At 34.3% G+C, this 13,051-nt stretch overlaps 1 protein-coding gene across 1 annotated transcript in view; it reads left to right on the top strand.

Moving 5' to 3' along the window:
* Positions 1–10: 10 nt before the first annotated feature.
* Positions 11–13,051, top strand: part of LOC106158338 (uncharacterized) — a 41,166-nt gene continuing 28,125 nt past the window's right edge. Inside the window, exons 1-2 of the mRNA XM_086999987.1 lie at positions 11–172; positions 2,054–2,154. The gene's annotated coding sequence lies outside the window, so the exon portion shown is untranslated. The remainder of the gene's footprint in view (positions 173–2,053; positions 2,155–13,051) is intronic.

The following is a 13,051-nucleotide window of genomic DNA, read 5'->3' as shown; positions in this document are numbered from 1 at the left end:
TAGGTCAGTATTGATACTCTTATTTTGAGTTTGCATAATTTCAAGTTCTGGCAAAGTAACTAATCCCTTGTTGAACGCTGATGGGAAAGCAACCAAAACATGTTGCTTACATGGAGATCTATCCAAAAGGCACAGCGGGAAGTTTGATGACAGTCCTTGGGTAAACATACATGTATGATATGGTTGTCGTCTTCTTTTTTGTTTTTATTATAAGTAATATTTATTTGTTAAAAATTCACATTTTATTATAAAGTTATTTTTTAACTATTCACGATGAGGTTTTGTCACATATATAACTGCGAACTTAATCAAATGCGCCTACTTAATTGTTACACGGTACTTTCATTTTTGCGTTTTCATTTTCATTCCCATGGTTCACTTAAGTTGCTCCTTGTACTTTGCATTTTATTTGTTTAGCTGTAAGATAAAAATATTATCTTATTGCTTTTCCAGTAATTTAACTTTAAAGCCAATCAAATAATATTAGAGGTGAGCTAGGTCATTTCAGGTTAAGAATTACTAAAATAACTATAAAATTAATTTATTTGAATAACAATGACATTGATACACAACTAAATTAAAAAAAACATTTAAAGTAGAAGATTTTTATTACATGTTATAGGTGGGGTGGGGATATTGCACAAGTACCAGATATTGGCATTGGTATAAAACCTAGTGCATGTTAAATTGGGCTGTGCATAGAGTTCTGATTGTTTTACATCTTATTTTCTTTGTCAAATGTATTTGATAATATCTCAAAATGTGATACATCTTTCAGAAGTTTGTAACTGGTTACCCTGCTCAGAAAAATGTATTTTTTTACATAAAGTGAAAATGCGTGATGAAAAATTAATTGTAATATGATCTCTTAATTATACTCTATTTCTGAGTTTCCCATTTAAATAACTGGCAATTTTCAAGAACACTGTACAATGTATTTTTGGGTGATATTCATAAGAGAATTTTGTTAACTGTATTTTTTCCTGCCATATATATATAATGCTGTAGACAGTCAATTTTATTTGAAAATGAAGAGGTTCCCCTTTTTTCTCTCTCTTGGGTACCATCAATATAAGCCTGGGATAATGTTTTCTTGGATAATACACAGTAATGTGGATATTAATTATCTTGTCTATAGCACTATGAGTTTAAGGTATAAATTGAAGGAGCTATATAAATGCTGTGTCGAAATAAGTTTTGAAATTGATATGCATGGTATAACTTTTTTGCACCACATAATGTTTGAATATTTTAACTTTGCTTTTTTGTTATAAAAAAGGCCTCAGAATCCCAAATGCATGTCAGCTAGGAATACTTTTAAATTAATGATGATGGACAGTGTTACCAAAGAAAGTACTAAAATATCATGAGATTTGTTTGAGAATGGTGTTTTAGATACAGGAATAGGATAGATATTGGACATAAGGGGAAAAGTATTGGAAATATGATTGAAATCTGTTTAATTTTGACATCTTTGTTTTTAAACTTAACCATATTTTTCATCATCAAAAATCCAGCTGAATATCAAAGATATTTGCAAGTAATTATATTGAGGAATTCCAATTAAAAAAAAATAACTTTTTAGGGACATTTTTACCTTAATTTCCTGTACAGCATGGGGAGCTCTTTGTGGCATGTGACTTTTTGTCATATCATTTCCTTGAACTTTATTCATTTGAATTAAGAAAGAATTTTTACGCAGTGCAAAATGTAACCAAATTTACTTCATTGACTTGGGTTTCACTGCAGTTAATGGACTTTTGTCAAAAATGAATCAGTTGAAGAGTAACAGTTAAGTGACTTAAACAACAGCAATATTTCTGTATTACTGAACCAAACGTATCATAATGTTACTTAAAAGGATGTCTGTGTTAAAAGCACTTGTCCCCCCGGAGACCTTCACAGGAACATAAGTGCAATGCCAGACAGCAGGGTTTGAAAGCCACTTGTATTGATGTTAGGCTACTTGTACAGTTTTTTATCGGCCCACTTAATGTTTAATGTACCAGCATTAAGTGTAGGTCTTTGTAACATTCTCCTTTATATTCCCCAGTTACAGCTGTCAGATCCACAAGTTGGCATTGAAAGGAAGGCACTTTGCACAACAGGTGCCTGCTCCAGATTGAAGAATATAGTTCACTGTTTCTGCAAAAGGTAAGTTCCCTGTTAACAGTCTGCACTTAGTCTCTTGTTCTGTAACTGTAGCAAATAATTGATTATTCTCATAATTCTGAAATGTAGCCTGTAATAAACTTCTGTGCAAAACTTGTCTGTACAAAATACTACAAACAATTGACATAGTTTTCATTTTCTAAATAAATCCTGTTAACCTACATAGCAGGAATGCTCTATATTGAAATGGAATTTCTGTATTGGAAGTAAATTTGTGCTTCTAGTGATTGTGTTAGCAATCACCTAACATTTTATTGTAGGGGCCATGGGGGGGGGGGGGTACATGGCTGAAAGTATTTCATGTCACTTAATTGCCACAACATGTAAAATGTGGTTTGGAAGGTATTTCATGAAAACAGCTCGTTTCAAGTTCAATTATCCTTAACCATAAGAAAAGCAACCATGTAATTTATCAGAAATAGAGAGAAGTAGATTAAGATTTCACTATGCTTACTACATTGATTTCATGATTGATGTTGGCACTATATTGTCATCACCTTTGAGCAAAATATCCTGAGATAATAAACATGTCTCATATGATTAAGAATGGTTTGTAATTTGAACTGTTATGTAAAGAGAAGAGGAAGCAGCTGATTAGATTTAATTCTAATCACGGCAGGAGACTATTTGTCATTGGAGAAATAACCAAGCTTAGAATTTAATTTAAACCACATCAGGTAATGCATAGTGTGATACCCCCAGAAGTCATCTTGCATTGCATTTGATTGGGAAATTATCCTTCACTGAAAAAAAAAATTGTGGCTGCTATTGCAGAAAAAGGCTTAACTTGACTTGAATGAAAAGAGAAAGAAATTAACCTAGAATAGAGGCATTGATATTTTACAGTAAGACATTTCTATTTATGGAAGTGTAAGCCAATATATATTACAGTAAATTTTTCATTTTCGGATCGTGAATTTGTGATACTCTAGCAGGTTTATGATAGTAAGTTGGCACAGTTCAAAAGCTGTAATATGACTATATTACATTTGTTTTAAATGAAAAAGGGACTAAAGTTTTAAGACCCTTATGCAATTTCATGAATAGAGTACTAAATTGTGACCTGATACAACACTGAATTATGATATATGATTAAAACCATAAAAATATGAATGATGAGGTATTACTTTTTGCTTATTATATAAATGTTACAGAGCTGTGCTATGCTCACTCCTTCGTACCAAATTCTCTGAAAGCATCTATGAACAAAGTAACTCAGATCAAGTGATATTGCTTTCAATTTGGCTAGCTGCCAAAATGGAAGAGCAGTTCTTTTGGTCACTGACCCTAAGAAAATTGGGAATGCTTCCCAGCTTCAAGAAGTTGTGATATCTTGATCTTTTATGTATTTACTAGTTGGATGTTTAACCCATTTTAATCACATACACATCAGAAAATGAGGCAGATATTTTTTCTGGTGGTATTTTTTAATGCTTGTAAAGGGATCTTTGTCTCACTTTAAGTTATTGAAAGGGGCACTTGTTTCTAACCTTGCTGGCTCCCATCCTAGAGATATTTGATATACAGTGACATTATGGGAAATGTTGATCAATTTCTTTCAGTGTATTGCTTATCTTTAGTCAGAATGTCTCTGGTTCAAACAACTTAGATTTAATGATTTGGTAGAAATAACATGAGTATCCCAGTAATGATACAACTTGTGAAATAAACCACCTTGCCACACTGAGTCAAGAGCCTTGGGAAAGTCAAAATGACATGCACAGTATATGGTATTGTAACCTGTTGATTTAAAGTTTATTACCGGAGTGACTTGATGGAAATATTAAGCAAAAATTCATTGTAAAAGGATTGTGTAAAACCTTGTACCTCAAAATTTTCTTGAAGGTGAAATTCAGCCTCGTGATATTAGCAAAATATTGAATTAGGCTTTTTCATTGGTTTTAGGCCTACAGGGAATTGGCACTTGTGAACACAAAGTCTAAAGCTTCATTCACATGGAAAGTCTATTTTCTAAATTCTATTTTCTATTTGCGGTATGTTTTGTGATCACGGTCTGTGCCCTGAATATCCCGCGGCGTGATTACTGGCAGCGCGAGCCAGTTACTTATACAAAGCTGTAATTAATTCTTGGCTGTGCTCGGAGGAGATTCTGATACCTTGACGCATGCGCAGTAGTATCTCTAAGCTGTGGAGTTCATCGGTTTAGGTGTGACTGCTCAAACATACAGACGCGAAATATGCACAAAATCGACAAACACATTTTTCAAAGCAATCGCGGTCCCCATTAACTTGCTAAATTCCTACTGCGCATAGGTATCAGAATCTCCTCCGAGCACAGCCGAGAGTTAATTACAGCTTTGTATAAGTAACTGGCTCGCGCTTCCAGTAATTACGCCACGGGATATTCAGGGCACAGACCGTGATCACTAAACATACCGCAAATAGAAAATAGAATTTAGAAAATAGACTTTCCATGTGAATGAAGCCTAATTGTAAATCTGAGATGTCCCTTAACAACCACAAAAAAATTCACTTTGCTTTGCAAATGCATAACATATACCTGAGACCAATTTTAATCCCTTCCCAAATCCCAAATTAGAAAATTGTTGCTAAAACTTCTAGGGACAATCCAAGAGAGACAGGCATGTTGGCTGATGAGATCTTATCTTTTGCCTGCATAACAGTGTGAATTCTCTAGGATTTGCTGTTTTAGGCGTAAACAAGCTTCCTCTGTGTTATTCACAAACCTTATGATGGAAAATCAATTTCACATAAATATATCTATTTGCAACTGACTGTTCTCTACCCTGAATCAATTATGGACCTTTGAGCCTTGATACGCATGTCATAACAAGGGTCCAAGTGTGGACTTAAAAAATATTTGATACAAAAAACAACAGTTTCAGTGAGACAGCCACATTTCTTTATTTTGAATCTTTGACTACATTCCCATAAGCCCATTATACTACCTGGATCAATCTAACTCTGTGGGGCTTCTTGCTAGAGTGCTTTCATTATCAACTTAATTGTCTGGTATGCCCCCTTGAGTAATCAGGAGGTAATTGACTATCGTTAATTACCCCGTAGCAGCTTTAGTAGGCATGGCAGACATTTAAGCTGCTTACACTGAATGCAATTTAGTAAGAATCCCCATAGAGTTAGATGGATCCAGCTAGTATGATGGGTTTATGGGATTGCTCCCTTAAATAACTGAAGGCAAAGTGTATGCAAGGAATAATTAGTTTTGGCAAAAGTGTTGTACATGTATATATTATACCCTTCCTTATAAGGATGGTGTAGAGGTACATGGTAGGAAGGTAGGAACTAGTAGGTAGGTGGGTAGAAATTGGATATCCTTGACCTTTTATTTTATACATATATATTATTTGTGGAACATCTGGACTGAGGATGTCATTTAAAATATATCCATTAAGATTCTCTACCCTTAAACAATAGATATGACTTCATATCTAAGATCAAGTTGGAATGAAAAGACTGTTTACCTGAGAATAAGAGGCTCACCCACGATGACATTTGTAAAGAGTCTTTGAATTCCTTGAAGAAAAATGACATGACCAACCTAAAGACAGTTAATTTAGAGTATTTCTGTGAAAGAAAAACACCTGTGTCTGACAATTCTCTGACTTGGTGCACGTATATTGGCTTCCAATGGTGCTTTCAGTCACTTGCTGCCATGTGAAAAAATACCTTCAGAGAAAATTGCTCAGAATGTCTTCCTAGATGTCAGGGAACCCTGGTGGGTACAAAAAGTAATGAGAACTACTACTTACTGTTCACTTTAAATGTCAGGAAGAAATTATGTTGTTTTCCTAATTGAAACTCTGCACAGATAAAAATGCAACAAATACGGAAATTATTCAGGAAGATAGAGCAGGATTTCAATAACTTGTCTATTATCTTTTTTTTCTTATTAAATAATTCACATAGCCTTTGCAAATGTGACTGCATATTGATACTGTGCAGGTGATACAATGTGGAAAATACAGTTAATTACAGCAATTTTTCCGAACAAAATTTCTAGACTGTTTCCTACCTGTCAACTTATTAACCTGTAGCCTAATATTCTTTCACTGAAAAAGAGTACAGCAAACTCTAGGTGACATTGTACAGTGGAAATTTGATTGGGATAGATTTCAGAGAACAAAAATATGCTTTATTACATCATTTTTCCCTTGGAAATAACTTGAATTTGATCACTTAACAATTTGTCAAAATTTTAAATCTTGTTATTTTTAACCTGAACCTGAAATTTGCTAAAGGAGAGAATACCCTTTTTGGACATTACTTGATTTTTTTATTTTTCATATTTCGTCATAAATGTGTTAAAATACATGAAGTTTGAATGAAATATTAGTTGCCTTTTTTTCTTTGGTATATACAACTATAAATGACAGAACATATCAAATTCATTTGCAGTAATGTAGTCTTTGAAAAGTACTTGAATGAGAACAGTACTTGAATGAAAACCTTAAAAGTTATCGAAAATCCTTGAATTTGTTTTGAATGTTCCTGTATGAACCCTGTTAAAAGGAAAAAGTTTTTTTTTATTGATAACTATGCTTCAAGCATTTTTTATATGTCATAAAAATGTGCAATTACAGATGCTGGGGGTTGCACACAGAGTGCCATGAAGGTGAAAAAGGGAAGAGAATACTTGTGGTAACCACAGTCTAATGCTAAGAGTGTTTCTGGCCTATTATTTGCCTCATCTGCCTTTAAGTTCAATATGAACTTCAGTTATTGAAAGTTAGAAAGGCCAATACTCGTAGAACAAATCAATGTCAAATAGAAACTCCAGAGAGTTAAATGAGTTGTTCGAAGAAAGGGGTTAGTTCCTTTAGGATTCACCAGCTGTCAGATTATATGAAATTATATGAAGATATATAGCTTTATTCCCTTTAGATGTAAATGTAGTGAGTTATCAGTGCCAGTAAGACAAATATATTGTTTTAAAAAATTAATATTGTAATCATTTTTCTTTGTTGAGTCAAATATTGCCCTTGAAATATTTGTATTTCAGCAGTTAAACATGTATGAACATGTTTTTATAATTTTGAATGAGACAATGATGGTACAGTTCAAATACTTTGATAGCAATTTGAATCAGTTCTGCCTGGGTGCATTATTAATTCAGCTATATTGACACTGTACACGAAAAGCTCTACTAAAAAAGGGCTATTGATTGAAAGCTATAGGCTTTAAAACACATGCAGTATTTAATTTAATTGGACTGCCACTAATTTATCTTGGGTCTAGTAGACTACAATGTTGGTCTTAAAGTTTAGACCAACTTTCAGTCTATAGTCTATGACCCCATTCCCACACATTTTAGATCGATCTATCCCTGTGGGGAGTCTCACTAGATTACGGTCAGCTTAGCTGGCTTAAGTGTCTGTCCCACCTACTAAAAGCTATAAGGGGGTAATAACTTACCGTGCGTGCTCGGCTGACAGCAATTTAGCGTGAACCCCCAGGGAGTTAGGTCTATCTAGATGGATCGATCTAAATCTATGGTAATGCATTCTATGATCCCATTCCCACAGACACCATGGATCTATGTAGATCGATCCAACTCTGCAAGGATTTTCCTTAACAGCAATCAGCTGAACTAAAAGACACGCCCCCTCTTGTTTGCAACTTGTATGTATAATCACCAGCTTTTCTGTATTCTACTTTACACCAAGAGGAGGCGTATCAATCTGTTCAGCTGATTGCACTCGCCAAGAATCCCGCAGAGTGGGGTCGATCCACATAGACCTATGGAAATGGGGCCATATTTAAATAAAGGTCTTACATATTTTTCCATTTTCCGCATAACAAATATCAAGTTGCACACATGACAAGGCAAACAAAATTTGTAGCTTGGCCAATCGAGGCTGCTTTTATTTAGTGCAAACCCCTTATTATTAATCACAAAGCCATTTAATCAGTCACAAGACAGAATGATCAAGTAAAATATTTATTAATGTGATGCAAGATTTTTTTTTTTGGCAAAAAAGGGCCATAATGTTATGTTTTATATCTATGGTCAATACAACTGCAGCCAATGAAAATCATCTTTGATGGCCTTAGCTGAAAATTAAAGGAGATTTTGCAGGATTTGGAAGAAAACTCCATGAATAATGGCAGACAAGCCAGAATGATGCATTGACAAATAAAGTTAATAACAGAATTTTTCTGGTTGTTATTTTGTGAGTCTATCACATAACTGTTAAAGTTAACAGTTTATAAAAGAAATTTTTTGGGCAGTCACATTCCTGATGCAGAGAATATCACTGTTATCACTAAAAAGTTATCCACACCTCAAGGGCATTCTCCCATGTTAACTAGTCTCAAATGATGCCGTGAAGTGCCGACAGCCTCATCTCGGATGATCTGCATTCTTCCACTTACTCAGAATAAGTTCTTCTTTTTGTTCTTCATTCCACTCTTGTGTAATGCTAACTTCCTCCTCTTGTTCACAGTGTGTTCACCACAGAAATCAGAAATGAATGTATAATCTAAAGGGAAGGTCAGAAGTTTAGATTAAAAGCCTGATTAATAAGTCATCAAATAAAAATCTCCCTTGGGTGGCACCTGTAGACAGTAAGTAGTGGATTAGGTATTGACCACCATTATGTGATTAACTATTGAATGTGGCGTCCTATTATCACATATTTCATGTGTCTAATTAATAAGAGACTGATAAAAATGAGATTTAATTTCATGGCGGCATAGGAGACTAGAAAATTAGAGACTGTCTCTTTAACAACCTTATTCTATTTAATTATTTTACCAGCACCTTCATTTATTTCAACCACTTCTCTGCATGTATGCTGTCAGAAAATCCCTTGCCTTCACATTTAGTGTGTAATAACAGCAGCATATTCAGCAGAAAAGATTTTTTGGTCTTTCAGTACACAAGATATTGTGATACCTATGTTTTTGTTATTTTTTCAAGGTACCCTCATGTCAATTTATTTTCATTTGTTCTATAACATTTGGCTTTTTTTTTTTCTTTTTAAAATTTGATATTCCTATGATGACATTCATTGTTACATGTATTTTGGATGTTTTTCTTTCAACTTTGAAAAGAAAGCAATTCTGTTTCAGAGGTAGTGATGTGAGTCTTTTGCTGCATGAGTTCATTTATGAATGCAAAAAGACAGGATGAATGAAAATGTTTTTGAATACCTTAGCTACATGCCAAACAGTCACACACCCCTCAATAAAGTATACAACAGTATCTGTACCTTCAAAAGGGTAGGATTACAGTTTGATTTTATTTGTTGCTGTTGGTAGGTAGGTGTGGATGGCAATAGCACATGATCAATTCAGGGGAAATTTAGAATGAAAGATTCTTATAAATTTGATATTTAGTATAATGAATTAAATTGTTCACAAATTATATCAAAAATCCAATATGTTGCACAATTTGATATTTGTAATTAATGATAGGCAGAGAATTATGCTATTTAAGCTTCAATCAGATTTTTGTAGGTCACATTTGTCTCATATTAGGTTTTATTCAGTTGCAGTTTAGTATGAGACTTCTCAGTAGCAACAGACATCTGAAAAGATTCAGTTCACCAAATTGGTGTTTACTTTTGAAAAATAAACTTTATTCTATTTTCAATGTCTTAAACTATATACATGTAGTATCAATCATTCTATTACACTTGACAGTGGTCACTTTTTTGATAAAACTGGTACAAGAGGTATAGGCAGATAGGTTATAACAGTTACATATATTACCTATAGTGTTTGTTACAACAGTTTTCCGTAAAAACACCCTGAAGAGATGAGTGGTCATCTTCTGTACACAGTCCTTGTAAGTTTAGTATAGAGAACTATGTGTTTTGAATACTTTTAAATTATCACCTTGTAATTGATCCCATTTTTTAATCTTATCACCACAGTATGTTTTTTCAGATAATTTGTGCCTGGCTGTCAAGATAAAAAAAGAATGAGACACATGTGTCATTACCTTAGGCTTCGTTCACATGGAATGTCTATTTTCTAAAAATCTATTTTCTATTCGCGGTATCTTATGATCACGGTCTGTGCCCTGAATATCCCGCCGCGTAATTACTGGCAGCGCGAGCCAGTTACTTATAGTAACTTATAGTAACTGGCTCGCGCTGCCAGTAATTACGCCGCGGGATATTCAGGGCACAGACCGTGATCATAAGACATATACCGCGAATAGAAAATAGAAAGTAGAAAGTAGACATTGCATGTGAATGAAGCCTTAGTATCCCTTCTCATATTTCTTTTTTATTTTCCTGTTACTTTTATATTTTCTGTGTTTATTAAATTGGCTTTGTTCCATTGCAATTTATTTATGCTGGTATAGTGTATACATGTCTGTCACAGTATTATGTTGTAAATATTAGTGTAGTACAGTAATCTTGTTTATTTAGATTTACTTTTGGATCTATCATTTCTCTCTCTATGTGTTTGTATATCTATGTTTCTATGTGTGTGCTCATGTGTGCATGTCTCCCCTTATGACCGTTCTATTTAAGTCATAATGTACCAGTAGTGTTTACTTTAAGTATGAATATTCTGTTTTGTGGTGGCTTGCATCAATGCATGGGCCTTTAATATTTTAATATATATCATTGACAGGTCATGTATCAAGTAGAATAAAAGTGTAAGCATGTCGATGGGAAGCACCTTTATGCTTTTGTAATGAGTTTTTAATTCACTATACCATTAATTTAGACGTTTTGTAATCAGTACCAGTATCAGGCCTTATACATGGATCAGGCCTTTACTATGATTACCTGCAACAAATGCCCATATTAGCCACCAAACCCACAAAATTACCAGCACATCATATAATTATTTAGCACCAACAAAGCAATAACTAGCAGCAGCAATCATCCACTCTGGTGTTGCTGGTTATAATTTGTGGGTTAGGTGGTTAATATGGGTGTTAGTGCTAAAAGATCTGTGGGTAGTGCTAGTAAACACCTGATCTGCAGTATCAGTATGAGAGATGTATAAAATAGAACTTACAGGCGCATGCAGAACAGCTTGATCCAAGAACTTACGTAGTTCTGCAGATCAAATATGATTGGCCCACTTGAAAGCTTGCTGCATAACCACCTAATAGCATTGAAAAATTCCCAGCAGGATTTATGTGGTAAGCTTTCAAGTTGACGTGAGTGCAACTCCAGATCAAATACTGTGTTGAGTTTTGATGCCATGGGTGCCTGAGATAACATACAAGATGAAGAAAGGAAATTGCTTTAATCTGAAATGACAAGACACTTTCCTTAAAAACCAACACTGTTGCTCATCTTCCTCAGTGATCTTTCAGCTTTTTCTAATTCTCTCTTGATAATAACTTGTATCCTGAAAAAGCGGTCTTCCATTAGATTTTATTTGATATATTCTGAAATAGAGACATGGGGGTATTATCTTGACAGTACCTAAGTCTGCTCAACTCTCACTATTTGAAATGTGAAAACTGCACTTGGACTTTTAAAAATAATGACTTTGTGCAGAAAGAAGGGTACTGAACAGTTTACACATCACTGAGACTAGCTTTCTGATTGTTCTTTTTTCCTTAGTAATACACTGCATTTCACATCTTAGTCTCATTATCTAAATTGAAATTGTCGGAATATGGATAGATGGCCTCAGTATACATACCATGATAACTACCTTGTGAGATGGACTGTGTTTCCAATCAGCTATGATGGCTTAGCTTCAGATCTCTCTAGACCCTGTCATTATGGTATCCAGCCATTAGGAACCTCAGGAACAGAATGCGACTTTCTTCAATTACGGAGGTGGGCGATGCACATCACGGAATTAGGATGCACATCACGGGAATTAGATTCAATTTGATTTCCTATTATAGTTAGAAACGATAATCACATGGTCGGTTGAAATAGTGTGCAACGTCCCAAACTTTATTTTCCTCAACCAAAGTACTGGGCTGTTTGTTTGGCTTGAAATTGTTCTGCCATCCCCTGAATGTTTATTGTTCAGATAACCTGGTAAACCACCAGAGAAATGGCCTCCTGAGATTGCAGGACTGTGCTGATCAATGTCTAATCAAATGTTCCTTTCATGTTGCTATTTTCCATTTTATCTTCAAGAAATCGAGGATTCCTACGGCTTGATTTGTTTCACACTGGGAATTAAAGAAGTTTTGTTTTTCATCTGTCTTAGTTACAGGACTATAGGCCTGCTTATTGTACATTGGATTGAAGGAGTATGAAGGGGAACTGAGAGTTGGAACTGTTCTGCAGGCAAAAAAAAAGATAAAAAAAAAAATAATGAAAAAATAAAGATTTTTGAGAGAAATTTTGTTTTGTTTTCCCTATTCCTGCCTGCACCTGTGTCAGGGACAAGTCCAAGACCAATAATAAAGAAATGACAAGTTCCCATTGTTTTATCACTATAGGTGCTGATTTATTAAATGATAACAATACTCAGTCAATTGATTTATGAACGTGTGACTTGTTTTGTGATGAAGCTGTTTTCTCATCCCCCACTGTTAATTATCTAGTTTAGATTACCTTTTCTTACTTGTATTTAATAATGAAAAGACACAGTGGGGTTTTCTCTTCATTTAATTGATTATTCTACATAAAATGCATGTAGGTTCTTACAGCATTGATCTACTGAAAAATCTAGGATGCATTTTTTTTCCTTGGGGGGAGGGTGCACAAGACCCAGAATGTTTGTTTTGCTTCACAGTTTTCAAATCAGAACTATTTGGTTGTTTATTCAGAAGTTATTTTGCGTTTAGTGGTAATTGCAAGTTTTTTATTCTTCATACTTAAAAGAAATGCATCAACTTTTAATTAATCCTGCTTTGGTTGAAAACTGATTAAAGGTATGATTGTATGGTTGAAAAAGCAAAACATTTTTTTTTTAATTTCAGCAATTTTACCTG

This window comes from Lingula anatina, chromosome 1 (genome assembly GCF_051362555.1).
Source record: "Lingula anatina isolate TDL-2025a chromosome 1, LinAna3.0, whole genome shotgun sequence".
NCBI lineage: Eukaryota > Metazoa > Brachiopoda > Lingulata > Lingulida > Lingulidae > Lingula > Lingula anatina.
Note: the sequence above shows the minus strand (reverse complement) of the source record. Positions and strands in the feature narration are given on the sequence as shown.